Source organism: Grus americana, chromosome 24 (assembly GCF_028858705.1).
Source record: "Grus americana isolate bGruAme1 chromosome 24, bGruAme1.mat, whole genome shotgun sequence".
In the NCBI taxonomy this organism is placed as follows: domain Eukaryota; kingdom Metazoa; phylum Chordata; class Aves; order Gruiformes; family Gruidae; genus Grus; species Grus americana.
In genome coordinates this window covers 4,597,189-4,612,729 of record NC_072875.1, presented here as the reverse complement: position 1 = coordinate 4,612,729, position 15,541 = coordinate 4,597,189, and positions in this window count along the sequence as shown.

Here is a 15,541-nt window from a genome sequence, read left to right as displayed (position 1 = left end):
CGGTATCTGCCTTATCACCTGTCTGGAAAGATCTCTCGGCCCAACACAGGCCTCCCTCAGACTTTTTGCAGAGCTGGCGTCCAATCTGTCTTGTCCTTACATCTCCCACTGTGGATTTCCCTCCCTGCAAGTGCTCAGACTTATCAGGCCTCTGCCAGCAACACTGCAGCTTCAGCTCCTAGCCCAAGGAAGTCATTGTACTAGAAAGGGACAAGAGTTCTCCCCAACTTGTGACAAGAGAAGCCCATCAAGTCCCAGAATCTCACAAGAGACTCCTGCTTTACCACGCAACACCCCGGCATTTCTCTTGGACACTTACACAGCACCACTCCCCAGTTCCCTTCTGTTCTGCAGCCCCAGTGCAGCTGCCTGCAGGTCCCACAGCGGAGACCACCTTCATTCACAAAGGAGGGGCCTGAGCTGCCACAGCCCCCATGTACAAACACTCCCATTGTAGCAGACCCAACATGCTCCCTCTTATGCCATCCAATGACTCTCCAGCATCACAGAAGAAGCTTTGCCAGGCTGATTAATAGGGGACAAGGGGAAGAGAAAGGTAAATCTCCCCAGAAGCACAGCATACTGTTACAGCTTGACTGAATTTATTAATTGCAGCCAGATATAGTCAACGAGGCTGCCGCCTTTCTGGACAAAGAAAAAAGTTACCCTCCTAAATATCAAAGGCAACAGGAAAGAATGAGATCCTTGTACAAAAGGGCAGATAACCCTAGTGGCAATTGTATATTTAGAAGAAAGATGCAAGATTTGCAGAAAGTATGACAGCTTAGAAAGGGGAAACAGGTTGCACAAAGGCCAAGGGGAAAGTTTTTCAAGTAAAAAATTTATTCATCCATTTTTTTAAAGATATAAGACGCTAGAGAAGAATATTTGACTGTAGCAAGTGCTGGAACTTTATGCATCATTCAAACTGCATGAACGGTTGAAGATTGGAGACCTGGAAAGCTTCCATGAGAGCAAGTCACCTGGCACGTTCCCAGAGAGGAAGTGTGGGTGATCTGTGTCATCCCAACGGAGGAGGCAGCAATGGTTTTCAGGGCTTCTATCTGTGCTCTGCACCTCAGCAGTGTACAGCAGCCCCATCTCCTCTCCACCTCTAGACTACTCAAAAATCACAGTGAGATGTTCTCAGGATAGATCTAGGGAGACACTGTTCCTGACCCACAAGTGTCAAACATAACTAAAAGCAAACTGATACGCAGAAATGCCACAGGAAAGCAGTAACACAAAAGAGCTAAGTACAATAAGAAGGGTAATACATAGACATGCAGGTAAAAACCAAGTCTCCCCTCCTCCATGTCACTCACTCTTTAGGGCAGATGACTTCCATAGTAATATTCCAGGAGAACCTCATTCTGCTGCACTTCGAGTTACAAATTCAAACACAAGAATAAAAATTAAAAAAAAGGTGCCAGACAGGGCCAGGTTTTCAGGCAGGCAGACAGCAGAAATACACACAGAGGCCAGGCCTTGCTGAGGCCTGAGGATGGGAAGACATCTGCCTTGCCCCTCTCCATTCCATCAATGCTTGCCTTTCACAAGTTTCATTTACTTCATTAGCATCTTTTATTTTTTTTCAGCCTTCTTCTAGTTGCTTTTTTTTTGAGGGGCTCTCAATCACCTCGCTTAAAGGATTTTTTTGTTTGTTTCTCTGAATCCAATTCAAGTTCTGCTAGCTTTTCGCCCTTTATCTAGCCCCAAGAGGGTGGGAACTGGAGCATGGTCTGTCCCATCTACAGCAAAAGACAGGAATGTTGGGGCTGCACAAGAAAAATATGTGCACGCATCCCTCCACAGACATGAATACAACACTCTGCTGGCCACTGATGTTTCACCAATACAGAGAAAGTGGAAGGGTGTTGATAATGCAACAACTTTCCAACCAATGCTTGCTGAGTAGTACAGTCGAGTAGAGAAGGTACGTTAATATGCTACAGAGCAGTCACCAATTTCTGCAGCAGAGCAAGAGAAAGAGAAGCTGGTCTAAACTTTCTCATTTTTCCCTATGTGAAAGAAACTTTTGGAAAAGAAAACAATGTCAAATAAGGACCACTTTTTAAAGTGGAAAATATTTTCCTCAACAGCAACACAACTTCAAAAGCAAAACCCAAGCCACTAAAACCCCCAATCCACAAACTTTTCTTTTCCACCTCAGACATCCTTTTACCCTTCAGGAGGAACACAACAGTCAGCATCCTCACTCAGCAGTGAGCTCTGCCACTTGTGGGGGAGGCAGAGGCCTCTCTTGCTGCTGACCCCAGCTGCCAAGCCAGCTTCCACAGGAGCTGGGCACCACCTCAAACCACTGCTACTTTGAGCTATGGGCAGGGAGAAACTACTCAGATATTTGTTCAGATGCATTTTCTGGGTGCCTGATGGGAGACTTTGTGGTCTGGTCTGCAGAACTGCTGAGCGCTTAGAATTGCTACCCTGGGGCTGCAAGAGCCATGTTTTGAATACCTGAAGGGCTGAGGCTGTGTACTTGGTCATGTTAGATCCCTGAATCTGAAACGCAACTTAATAGAGTAATTTTCACAGTAGGTTTTGAGGGGCAGACAGGCCATCAGCAAAATCATGAAATGCCCCTTCTTACGAGCCAGAGGGGTTATTTATTGTTTGTGAAGCATATAAGATGCAATAACAATCGATGTCATAAAAGCCCATGAGGCTTCAAGTTAACCATTCTTTTTTCAGGCGCAGGACTTAAGTAACACAGGGACAGACATGACACCAAAGAAAAGTTGTTGAATAGATGCTGAGCTGGTGAACATGACCCATTCTGCACACCAAGCGAGACAGTTTGGGAGCTTTGGAAAAGAATAATGTAGCTGCACAGTTAGAGATCATCATAATGCATATGTACAAAGGTGCAAATTGAGATTCACCAGAAATCTCTTTTCTGGCAATTCCTGGCTTTTAAGCACATCACTTTGTAACCATAGGACTATGCTTTTTTGTGGGTTTTATTATAGATGCAACCTCTGCTCTCTGCTTCTGCACACGCATTAACATTTCTCCGCATAGCATTGCTCTGCTCCCACCCTCAAATATAGCAGCCTAAATGACCTTGTTCCGGCTTTCTTTCATCTTATTTCCTGGAGGATGAATAATGGAGTAGTGGTAAGGGAAAGAAGGGAGTAGACATGCCTGTTTGGAGTTTCAGACCAGACAGTGAGAAGCTTAAAACCCAAACTGGCCAAATTAGAAGGAAGCTCTGCTGATTTGCATCTACCCACAATAACACCACCGGGAAAGAGGCTCTGTCAAAGACTGATTGAAAGCCCCTATCATGAAGGGGAAGAAAGAACATAAGGAATTGGGATCACATTCTCTTTCTTCCCTACAGATATTGTGGTTTTCTGGGTGTATCACTCAGATCCAGAGCTTGGGATGAAGCCCTGCACATTTCAAAAAGGTCAGACCCAAGCTGTACATATTTACACACAAAGTTGGAGAAAAGCCAAGTGCAGGTGAAGTCTTAGTGCCAAGAGAGAGTCAGCCCAGTGCTTTAACCTCAGTGTGTGCCTCTGGGCAAGCTCAACAGTTGCCTTGCACAGCATGGAGCAGTCCTGCCACGTGCCTGCCCATGGCTGTAAGGAGCCCTTCGGCACTCATGGCCTGCCAGGTGCAGCATGTTCAGGCATCCCTGAGATGGGCAGTCCCTCTAGAGATGGATCCATGCTCACCTCTGGGAGTCACAGGAGGGTATCGTGACTTCCCCCATCAGTGCCTGCCTTACCACGGGCTAATTACTCACAAACAGTAAACCATACTCACAGCATTCATAATTTATAAACAGGAGGGGTCCAGAAACATGAAACTGTTTGGGCACTGGAACAGGCTCCCCAGGGAAGTGGTCACAGCACCGAGCTTGACTGAGTTCAAGAAGCATCTGGATAATGCTCTCAGTCATATGCTCTGATTCAGCTGGTCCTGTGTGGAGCCAAGAGTTGGACTTGATGATCCTTATGGGTCCCTTCCAACTCAGGACATTCTATGAAAAAAACCCAAAACCAAACTAGTCCAGCAGTTCCTTCATATAAATGCTGACAAGAACATGAAATGTATCATCTGTCAAACATACCATTCACTAAAGCATTGGTGAAGATGGATTTCAAAACACTCCAGTTTCTAATTAACCAGGCTTTGGAAAGCAGATATCACCCCCATTCCACTGAAGAAAAAAACAGAGCGCCAAGCATGGTGAACTTGCCAGGGTCAAGTAGCAAGCCAGACATGACAACAGGATTCTACAGCTACTACCCAAGCCATCCGTATCCCCCCAGGGTACTATGCCACAAGCAACTGGTTTTATATTCCTGGCTTCAAACTAGTCTCATGATTTATTCTTGCATGCTGATGTGAAATGAGTCAAACCTACAGACCCTTCAAAAGTTCCCCAGGACTCAAAGCCTGATTCTGGGGGCTGAACATTAGCTAAGCTCAGATGGCACGAACAACTAAGGCAGTATCTTCAGACATAATTAAGCAGCTAATCAATTTTGAGAAGCTGAGCCTCTAATCACTAGCTGGAAATATGAGCAGGCTTATTTCTTGTTTGCTTTAGCAAGCAGAGGAGGAAAGTGGAGAGCTGTAATGGCCTCTGCCAGATGCATGCCCAGCCTTCCCCATTTTGGAGGATTGCTTTTGTACACTCCCAGGACATGCACGCTAAAGCACCCTGAACACAGGCTTTGATATTCTACAACTGTATCAGCACTTGAGGAAGAGAAATGTCAAAGCAATTAAGTTTGAAGACGTTCTTTTTTTCTATCTATCCAAACTCTATGGAAAAATTCCAAACTTGAGCTTTTATGCAAAAAAAAAGTCAATCTAAACTCCTGATTTTTTTTCCAGAAAAAAAAGGAGGAGGAAAAGCAAAAAGCAAGGAATCAGAGAGAAGGGACAGAAGAGGCTCCCGTGAAACTGCCGAATTTTAACTCCAAATCAAAACATTGCCCTTTTTGTAATACACGGGCTTGTTTCTTCTGGCATTTCCCAAAGGAATGACACACATTTTATAAAAAAAAAACCTTAAACCACCACATTTAAAATCAGTTGCTGAGCTACTTCAGCCAATTGCTTTACTTGATTGCACCCCAGTTTTGCCAACAGTAAGCAGAGAGAAAAAAAACCTACTAATGCCAAGGACTATAGAGAAGCCTGTTTGCTGCTTAGAAGAAGGCTCTATGTAACAGATGTGAATTAATCCTGTGTATAGGGTGCCTGGCCTGAAAGGTCCCTCAACGGCCCTCACACAGCCCCACACACATCGGGGCTGCAGGCTCCCCAACACGCAAGGGCTCCAAATAGCTCCTTACGTCCCTCTCAACCCAAATCAGTGTCCAGCCTCCAAAGTGTAAACATCCGGGCCCTCCTCCCTGAAACGTAAACCATGGCCCCATTCACAGCCCTAGTGAGTCTGGGGCTGCAGGCTCTTTAGGCATCCAAAAATGCCAAGGTGCCACTTACCATCTCTCTTAGGCCATTTTGCGGCTACAGGCTTCAAAATTGAAAACGTCCAGGCCCTGCTCCCAGGCAAAACGTGACAGCCCCAAAAGGGGTGCCTGGCCTGAAACCTCCCTCAGCGGCTCTCGGACAGCCCCGATGACATCGGGGCTGCGGTGTCGCCTAGATGCGCAAGGACTCGAAATAGCGCCTTATGTTCCTCTCGCCCCGAATCACTGTCCGGCCTCCAAAATGTAAACGTCCAGCCTCTCCTCCGTGAAACCTCAACCATCACCCAATTCACAGCCCTAGTAACCTTGGGGCTGCAGGCTCCTTTAGGCATCCAAAAACTCTGAGGTGCGACTTTAGCTTCTCTATGGCCATTTTCCAGCTTCGCGCTTTAAAATTGGAAACGTCCAGGCCCTGCTCCCACACAAAAGGTCCCAGCTCTGAATGCCGTTTCTTTCCTGAAACCTCTACCATGGCCCCAGTCACAGCCCTACTAACCCTGGGGCTGCAGGCTACTTTGGCCATCCAAAAACTGCAAGGGGCGACTTAGCATCTCTACGATCTTCAAATTTTGAAGCCTGTAACCGCAAAGTGGCCAGAGAGATGCTAAGTTGCACCTTGGCATTTTTGGATACCTTTCATCTGGGAGCAGGGCTGGATGTTTTCATTTATTAATCTCATAGCACATGGAAAGCGAGAGATCGTAAGTCGCACCTCAGAGTTTTTGGATGCCTAAAGGAGCCTGCACGAGTGACATGAGGCGATATGTTGAGCCCTTGCTCGGACAGGCGAGCCCGCAGCCCCAATGGGAGTGGGTCTGTGCGAGGGCTGCTGAGGGAGGTTTGAGGCCAGGCATGCATTTTGGGGCTGGCACCTTTGGCCTGGGAGCAGGGGCTCGACGTTTCCAGTTTGGAGGATGGACGCTGATTTTGGTCGTGAGTGATGTGAGGCGTTATGTCGAGCCCTTGCTCGGCTCGGTGAGCCCGCAGCCCCAATGTGAGTGGGGCTGTGCGAGTGCCGCTGAGGGAGGTTTGAGGCTAGGCCCCCCTTTTTGTGGCCTGCACCTTTGGCCTGCGAGCAGGGGCTGGACCTTTAAATTTTGGAGCGTTGTGTTGGGTTTGTGTGCCAATGTTTAGCTAGTGGGTGGGGCTACAGGAATGGCTTCTGCAAGAAGGTGCTAGAAGCTTCCCTTGTCTGATAGAGCCAATGCCAGCCGTCTGCAAGACGGACCCACCATTGGCCAAGGCCAAGACAATCAGCGCCGCTGTGATAATATATTTAGGAAGGAAAAAAAGTTAGAGAGCGCTTTTGCTGCCCGAGAGAGGAGTGAGAAGATGTAAGAAACTCTGCAGACACCGTGATCAGTGCAGAAGGAGGGGGAGGAGGAGCTCCAGGCGCCGGAGCAGAGATCCCCCTGCAGCCCGTGGTGAAGGCCATGGTGAAGCAGGCTGTCCCCCTGCAGCCCATGGAGGAAGGATGAGGGGGTGTAGAGATTCCACCTGCAGCCCGTGGAGGACCCCACACCAGAGCAGGTGGAGGCACCTGAAGGAGGCTGTGACCCCGTGGGAAGCCCATGCTGGAGCAAGCTCCTGGCCGGACCTGTGGATCCGTGGAGAGGGGAGCCCACACCAGAGCAGGTTTGCTGGCAGGACTTGTGACCCCGTGGGGGACCCCATGCTGGAGCAGTTTGCTCCTGAAGGTCTGCACCCCGTGAGAGGGACTCCATGCTGGAGCAGGGAAACGATGAGAGGAGTCCTCCCCCTGAGGAGGAAGAAGCAGCAGAAACAATGTGTGCTGAACTGACCGTAACCCCCATTCCCCGTCCCCCTGTGCTGCTGAGGGGGGGAAGGTTGAAGCCGGGAGTGAAGTCGAGCCTGGGAAGATGGGAGGGGTGGGGGGAAGTGTTTTAAGAGTTGATTTTATTTCTCATTCCTCTACTCTGTTTTGCTTAGTAATAAATTAGATGAATTCCCTAATTTCGGTCTGTTTTATTCATGACGATAATTAGTGAGTGATCTCTCCCTGTCCTTATCTCAACCCACAAGCTTTTCATTGTACTTTTTCTCCCCTGTCTAGTGAATGAGGGGAGTGAGAGAGTGGCTCTGGTGGGCACCTGGCCTCCAGCCAGGGTCAACCCACCACAACCACACAGGAACTAGTGAGAGAGGCTGTGACAGGAGATGCTAAAGGGCTTGACACAGCTGTTATGACACTGCTGATAACAGGGAGGCTATGGTTTAGCATGGTCTTCTCAAACAAAGCAAATTACCCAACAAGGGGGAAAAGTTGCAGCAGAATTAATTGTTACCTGGAAAACAATTTCATGCTAGGCTAAACAGGGATTAAAAAAATCTATGGTCTGGTTCACAACCGAAACCTTGGGTTTAGAAAGAAAAGAGGAAGGGAGGAAGAAATAAGACAGTTACCTCAAGGCGTGACTACAAGTCTGTCTTACAAGACATAGTTTGGGGTGGTCTGAACTAGTAAAGATCTGTGGGACAGTTGGCTACTAATTATAATTTTAGTACTTAGCTTCCTGCAGTGGTTTCCTGGGGACATGTGCAGCTTGAAGTGAGCATGGGAAAGGGGAGGGATAATGGAAGAGTATCAAGAGGGAGGGAATGGGAGGATATATTGGTACATTGCAACTGAGAATGTAACAGGGTCTGAATGTATATGCAAACATTTAGAACAAAGTTAACTTTACCTACTTGTTCTCTGAAGGACTGTGTGGAGTCTTTTAGCCTGTGAGTGAATGCTGCTTTACAAATATGCACTCTGGCATTTAAAGGAGAACAGAGGAAAGACTTTTTAAGATATGGCACTTTGTGGGTTAAATGTTCACTGACAGTGTCTACTTTGGGGCTGTTTTGATGCTATTTCTGGATGGAAACAGCTTTTTGGGGGTTAATAGGGTAATATGTGTTTGAATCTCATGCATTTAATTAGGTACTATGGTGTGATAGTAGATGGAATTGCTTACATGTAGAAATGTTTTGTGCATGTTGAACAGGAGGAGATCCTGAAATTAGGAAGTTCTGGGTCTCAGATGAGTTCAGTTCCTGCTGTGCTGTATGTTCTTTGTCATCTTAGGCAAGGCTCTAAAAGGAAGATCTGTAGAAGCTTTGTGTTGCTTCCTATGGTACTGCCACTTTTGGAAGATAACTGGTTGTCTAAAGGAGTGGAACCTGCTCAACTCAGGTGGCTTTTGTCTGCAATTTAAGGCAAATCATTTAAATCTGTTTGGAAGACTTGTCAAACTACAATAGTATGTTGTAAATGCCTTAAAGGTTAGGTGTGTACCTAGGTTAGCATGTGATAGCATCCCCCCAAAAAAGTTGTTCTTTGTTTACATCAAGTGTGCCTCAGTATCCCAGGTATAAAATGCAGGTCCTGCCCTGACTCATGAGGACTTTCATGTAGAGAATACACTGGGCAATGTGTTTGTTTGTAAACAAATGTAATGGCCCTGAGAAGGTACTAGAACTCTCTTCCCTGCTATATCATCTTGATCTTTGCTTCTGTTGAAGGAAGAATTGTTCAATGAGAAGTACTAGAGTTTAGAAATGGAGATTTTTCATGTCTCATTCTACAGGATTTCCTGGACCCAGTTTCTCTATTAAGTGCTACCAATCAGATGTGTTCCTGTTTAAATTTTGTCCTTGTGTAGTGCTGCTTCCTGAATGACAGTGACTCAACAGCACAGAAGAAACACTATTATATGCAGCATAGCCTTTGTTCAAAAAAATAGGTTATTTTAACAATAACTGTAGAGCTGCCTCTAAGGCAAGTGAAGAAGTTTCATCTCTTTGATTCCTTATAACCAGACTGCATGTAGCCCTGGAGACTGTGTTACTTTTCCCCCTGGAAACAGGGTTGAGATTCAGAAAGTCAGTGGCAAAAGCTAACAGAAGCTATTGCAATGGAAAAGAGGTCTGAATTCAAACACTTGAAAGAATGGAGTCTGCATAACTGCACCAACCTTAAGGTGTTGTGTTGGGTTTGCGTGGCAAGGTTTTGGTAGCGGGGGGGCTACAGGGGTGGCTTCTGTGAGAAGCTGCTAGAAGCTCCCCCTGTGTCTGACAGAGCCAATGCCAGCCGGCTCCAAGATGGACCCGCCCCTGGCCAAGGCCAAGCCAATCAGCGCCTCTGTGATAACATATTTAAGAAGGAAAACAAAACAGTTGTGGAGGTTTTTGCAGCCGGAGAGAGGAGTGAGAAGATGTAAGAAACTCTGCAGACACCAAGGTCAGTGCAGAAGGAGGGGCAGGAGGAGCTCCAGGCGCCGGAGCAGAGATCCCCCTGCAGCCCGTGGTGAAGGCCATGGTGAAGCAGGCTGTCCCCCTGCAGCCCATGGAGGAAGGATGAGGGGGTGTAGCGATTCCACCTGCAGCCCGTGGAGGACCCCACGCCGGAGCAGGTGGAGGCACCTGAAGGAGGCTGCGGCCCGTGGGAAGCCCACGCTGGAGCAAGTTCCAGGCCGGACCGGTGGACCCGTGAAGAGGGGAGCCCACGCCAGGGCAGGTTTGCTGGCAGGACTTGTGACCCCGTGGGGGACCCCACGCTGGAGCAGTTTGCTCCTGAAGGTCTGCACCCCGTGAGAGGGACTCCATGCTGGAGCAGGGGAACGATGAGAGGAGTCCTCCCCCTGAGGATGAAGAAGCAGCAGAAACAATGTGTGCTGAACTGACCGTAACCCCCATTCCCCGTCCCCCTGTGCCGCTGAGGGGGGGAAGGTTTGAAGCCGGGAGTGAAGTTGAGCCCGGGAAGATGGGAGGGGTGGGGGGGGAGGTGTGTTAAGATTTGATTCTGTTTCTCATTCCTCTACTCTGTTTTGCTTAGTAATAAATTAGATGAATCTCCTGTCTAAGTTCAGTCTGTTTTGCTTGTGATGATAATTAGTGAGTGATCTCTCCCTGTCCTTATCTCGACCCAAGCTTTTCATTATATTTCTCTTCCCCATCCCACTGGGGGAGGGGTGAGTGAGTAGCTGCATGGTGCTCAGCTGCTGGCTGGGCCTAAACCACGACAGGTATTCAAGTACTTTTTTCATAATTGCTAAAGCTGTCTGACACTCTTACAAACAGTAAAAAATAAAGTGAAATATCTATCCAGGTGTTTAAGCTTGGAAATGAGAAGTAATGATTTTCAGGCACATTATTGCGGAGGATAAATCAGCAGTGTATATCTAACCCTGTTTCTGCTCTTAAAGAACAATTCTAGGTGATGTGTAAGGCATGTCTTTAACTCAGACTGTACTTGTACAATGCAGGCTATATAAAACTTCCAGGGATAAATAAGTACGCAAGTGTCTTTGTCCAGAGTTGCAAAATGAGTCCAAGCCACTGACTGAAAAGACCCTGAAATCAGGATCCCATGGTGGTACACATTAGTTTAAGGAGGCTAAAGGCAGTATTTTCTGATATGGATTTAGTTGTAATAAATGTCCTTTTGTCCCAGTCTCAGGGAAGTGGTATGATAGGACATGAATGCAGAAAGAAACTAATGGGTTAGCATCAGTTGCCCAAGGTCATCCCCTTTCCTTGGTAAGTGCTTTCACGCTGCTTTGCTGTAAGAACCTGTTATGAGGCAGCTGAACAGCTGAGTTGCATGGAGCTCCATGTTGAACTGTGTCCTAACCTGTTAATCTGCCTGCATTGTAGAAGGCCAGACTCTGCTCTTGACTCCGTGGATGAGTATATAATTTACACAGCCCTTGGAAATGTGATTTATGTATGGTGAGGAAACCTTCTTGGGCATACCAGGTAGGTGCATGATGATAGTGCTATGATCATCTTTGACAAAGTCTGCGCTGCCTGAAGGGTTGTAGCATGTTCTGTATCTCTGCATTCAGCCAGTTAGATACTGTATGCATATTTAATATTTCTGACTTTCAGTTAAATTCCAGATGGGATATGACTAGCCTGAAGTTTCTCCTCCTGGATGGGCATGTTTCTTCTGTCCTGTTAAAGCCATTTGTTGCTTTAATCTGAGGATTCCATTAGAAGCATCTAATTTTTCAGTACTTTAGGATGAAGAGACTGAGAAATCATTGAATACCTCTGATGGGTTATGTGAGGTCCCTTAATATAACACTTGCAGCTTTTGATAAATTACCAGCCTGATGTTATGAAAGGCTTTTTTTTTTCTTGTCCAGATTTCTTTGCAGTCACTTTGTATTCTGTTGCTGGCACTCGCTTCAATCTTTTTCTTTCTAGGCTTTGGCATTTGAGCTGCTAGTTTGGCCTCGGAGCCTTCAGACGTGGTCCAATTTCCCTAGCTAAGTCCTTTTGCAAGGTCTTGGCAGGGTTTAAAGAGTTACTTCTGCTTCTGGATGACAGAATTGATCCTGATTTCAAGAGGATGCACTAAGCTTTAAGCTTCTCTGTCCTCTGGAAGAGGAGACTTCCTTTTTGAAGGCACAGCTGCCACGCTCTTACCAATATTTAAATCTAAGACAATTATGCTGTGGCCTTGGTTTTGGTACCTACTGCAGGATGAAGTATGATTGTATTAAGCATATAGGCAAGACAAGAGGGGTGGTGGGGGGTGCTTTCAAATAAAATGTCAAGTTTGAGTCAGCGGCTGCTTTTCTGCTGTAGTAGCAATCTTGTTTTCCAATAAAATGCATGATAGGGTCTCAAAAGAAGATCTGGTGCTGTTAGGAGCCTTTGAACTTGTGAACCTTTCTGGACTGTGTGCTACTTGATGCATTTACATAAGTGTTTTTCCTGTTCTTTGTTCAAAGCCACATTTTCCTAGTACTATTTACATGCCTTCAGACTATCCCATTATGAACCCTCTCCTATGCACATACAGGTGGAGAGAAGGGAGGAGAAACACCCTCAGCTGTTGTGTTCAACTGGCAGTAGTGTTTCTGTTCCATCTCTAATCCCTTATTTCTTAAAATTAAATGACCATGTTACCTGTATTCTGTCTGCTTCTACCATGTTTCTAGTCCTGTTGTAAAGAAAAGAGGAACGTACATACAAATACATATCTGCTGTCAAGGATGGCGATTCCAGAAGCATTATAATACAGCACACTAACGGGGCTACACTATTACAGAAGAGTCTATGTTGAGGTAATGTTCCTTCTGAACAACTGAAATAAACTTCTAGGCACTGATGAAAGAATAATATATATTTACAGATTATCAGATATACTTTGAAACAACAGATCTAGATTTGCTTACACCATAGCTCTTACTTGGCAGACGTTTATTTTGCCCATTGTTCAAGCCACGTGTGGCAGTATTCAAATGTCTCCTGTAATGGAAGTAAAATGAAGGTGTTTGTGGGTCTAATTTTGTTCATTCTGCTGTGAGTCATTCAGCCTGAAGAACTTCCTGAGGGATGGTTTTGGAGATGCTTAGCTTTTCTGCTACAGTTTGCCATATGAACTCTCCATAGACTTTTTTGGGGGGAGGGGTTGCTACTATTTTTTAAAAATAAAAGCCAAGCTAATATCATTAATTTCATGCTACAGTTCTGCAACAGGTTTTAAGGGGCTTTTGTTGCTCACAGGGTTGGGAAATGTTGCTTTATTCAAAATTAGTGAGCCTTTACTGGGAAAGGCTATAAGGTGTTGGAGGTTCTCATTTGTTTTGTTACCAACAGCAATAAATGAAGATCTATTGTTGTACTATAAACACAAAATGAGAAATGTCTCCTGCGATAAAGAAGCAGACACCACTTTGGTAGCAAGTATGTTATTATCCCAGCCTGATAACAGTGGAAATGGAATTAATCCCTGTGTCTGGGATTCACACCTGATACTTTTAGTCAGTTCAGCCCTTTCCTGCTTCTAAACTGTCCCAGCTTCTAACATGGTCCTCAGCACTGCTCATGGTGCTTTGCTCTCTGTGATCCTGTGTCAACCTCTGGGCACCATTGTCTATCAAAACTATGGTGCTTGTTAGCAGGGAATGCCTAGGCTACCTTAGCTTGGACAAGAGATGGCAAAAGATAGGGGCCCTTGAAGTTTGCTCAGGGAGAAACCAAATGACTAGACCACACAGTCTAAACAGAGCATTTGGATGCTTTATAGTGAAGCTATGCCATCCCTGTGTTGTTGCTTTTTCCAAAATATTTTCCATAGTGCTGGCTCATTCCAGCCTGGGATTGCCCTGGCTTACAATGGAGCTGTAGCCAACCCTGTTTATTATTCTATATACTCAAAAATGCTTCCCCAGTCTCTTTGGCAAACCCTCTGCACACTTGTCCTGCTTCCTCCAGCTAATTTCAGCATTAGCTTGGTTCCGTAGTTAAGCACTGGCCCCATTTCACTGGGTTCATTTTCTGAAGCGTCAGCTTTGATTCTGCTGAGTTTACAATGCAATCCTTCTGCTGAAGCAAGACACAGTAGTGCTTAGTCAACATCAGTGATGACATTTTTCTCTATTTATTTACTTTTCGGCAGTGCCCCAAATATGTTTAAGCCACCTCCCCCTAGGCCTTCCAGGCCCTGTTTAACGTTGCAGCGGTGGAAACTTCAGAAGGCAGCATTAGCTGTCGGGTGTGATTTCAGATGTCCTTTTTGATGCCAGATCTCTGTGTGATGTTGATCAGGAACTGGAAGACACCAAGAGTTATCATTGCTGCTGGGCACAACTGACAGTGAAGGGTTATGGGCAACAGAGATCAAAAGGGTTTGATATTAGATGCATGCAGAAAGGGATGAACTTTCAGTTGCCTGGGAGGGGTGGCTTAATGTTGTGCACATGTTGGCACCTTGGCGGTGATGGTGCTGAGATGTATTTAACATGTCACTGAACTCAGTTGTTCTACGTTAAACCTCATGTTTTTTGTTGTCAGTGCTCAACTTGCTCTTGGACTGTACCACAGGAAAATAGCCTTTGTATCACTTCAGTATGTCTGTAGGTTCTGTATTGGCAAGGGTTGTTGTTCTGTGATATTCAGCCATGTTTTTCTCCCCGAGGTGTTAACGGATCGCTGGGACACACATACAGGGGAGCGCTATAGCAGCCCATAAGCCCACGGTGAATTACGCACGCGGTTTATGGGTGTCATTAGAAGGGACTTTGCGTATTTGGTTTTTATGAGGCGTCTATGTATGCATGCATGCAAAAGAGACGTAGCCCTGACTGTACAGCTCTAAAAGTGGAATTTTAATGTATTAATCTATGGGCTTCTGAGTAGCACTATCTGCATAATAAGAATGAAAAAAGAAAGAAAAGAGAGAGGGGGAAGCAGATGGGAGGAGGCTCCACTCTTACCCATCCCTGTCATTCCTGCTGTTTTATGAGACAAAGTGGTAGCTTTAAGTTGAAATCTACTTGCCGTTGCTGTACAAGAACTAAGAGGGGTTTTGGTTCAAAGCAACAGACCTTTTCCTTTTCCGCTGAAATCTCAATAAGCTGTTGGTACTATTAGAACTTATGTCTATACAAATGAGTAACAAAACTATTCCTAATGTGATTTCCAGCTCCTGCCTCTCCCCCAGTTTTAAGCTTTCTGTGCCTCCGTTCCCCTCTTCCCCTAGAAAGACTTGCTGTAGGTGAAATGAGATGTGCAGTTTTGGGTATTTGCGTATTTTTTATTTAGAAAATGGACATTTTATCAGGTTTGATGGCTGAGGAAAATTGCCTACGTGGAAACAGTAACTAATTTCATGGTGACTGATTGTAGCTTTCTGCAAGGTTCAAAGTCGTTCCCATCCCTTCTGGTGCATTCACTACAGGACGGCAAGCTTCCTGCCCTAAGGTAGGTAGTGCTGCTGCTTACGCACCTGGGAGTTTATTACTATCGGCAGTGAGGCGAGCAGAACAGGTTTTTGGTGTTCAAATCAAGAAGAATGCTGCTTTCCTGTTTTGTAAAGGACTACTAATATTACAGGGCTGACTGGTTTCTTTAGGACTGACCAAACAGTTCAGGAAAAAGAGGAGCCTTTTCAAATACAGTCAGGTTTGCTGAAGCAATAGTCAAGTCATTGGGGGAGAGAAGACGAGCGTGTCAGTTCTGGAAGCTGAGCTATTTTGTATCCTAGAGGAATGAATATGCTGATACTTGGTAGGCCTCCAACGCCTGCAACCGAGAAAAGGACG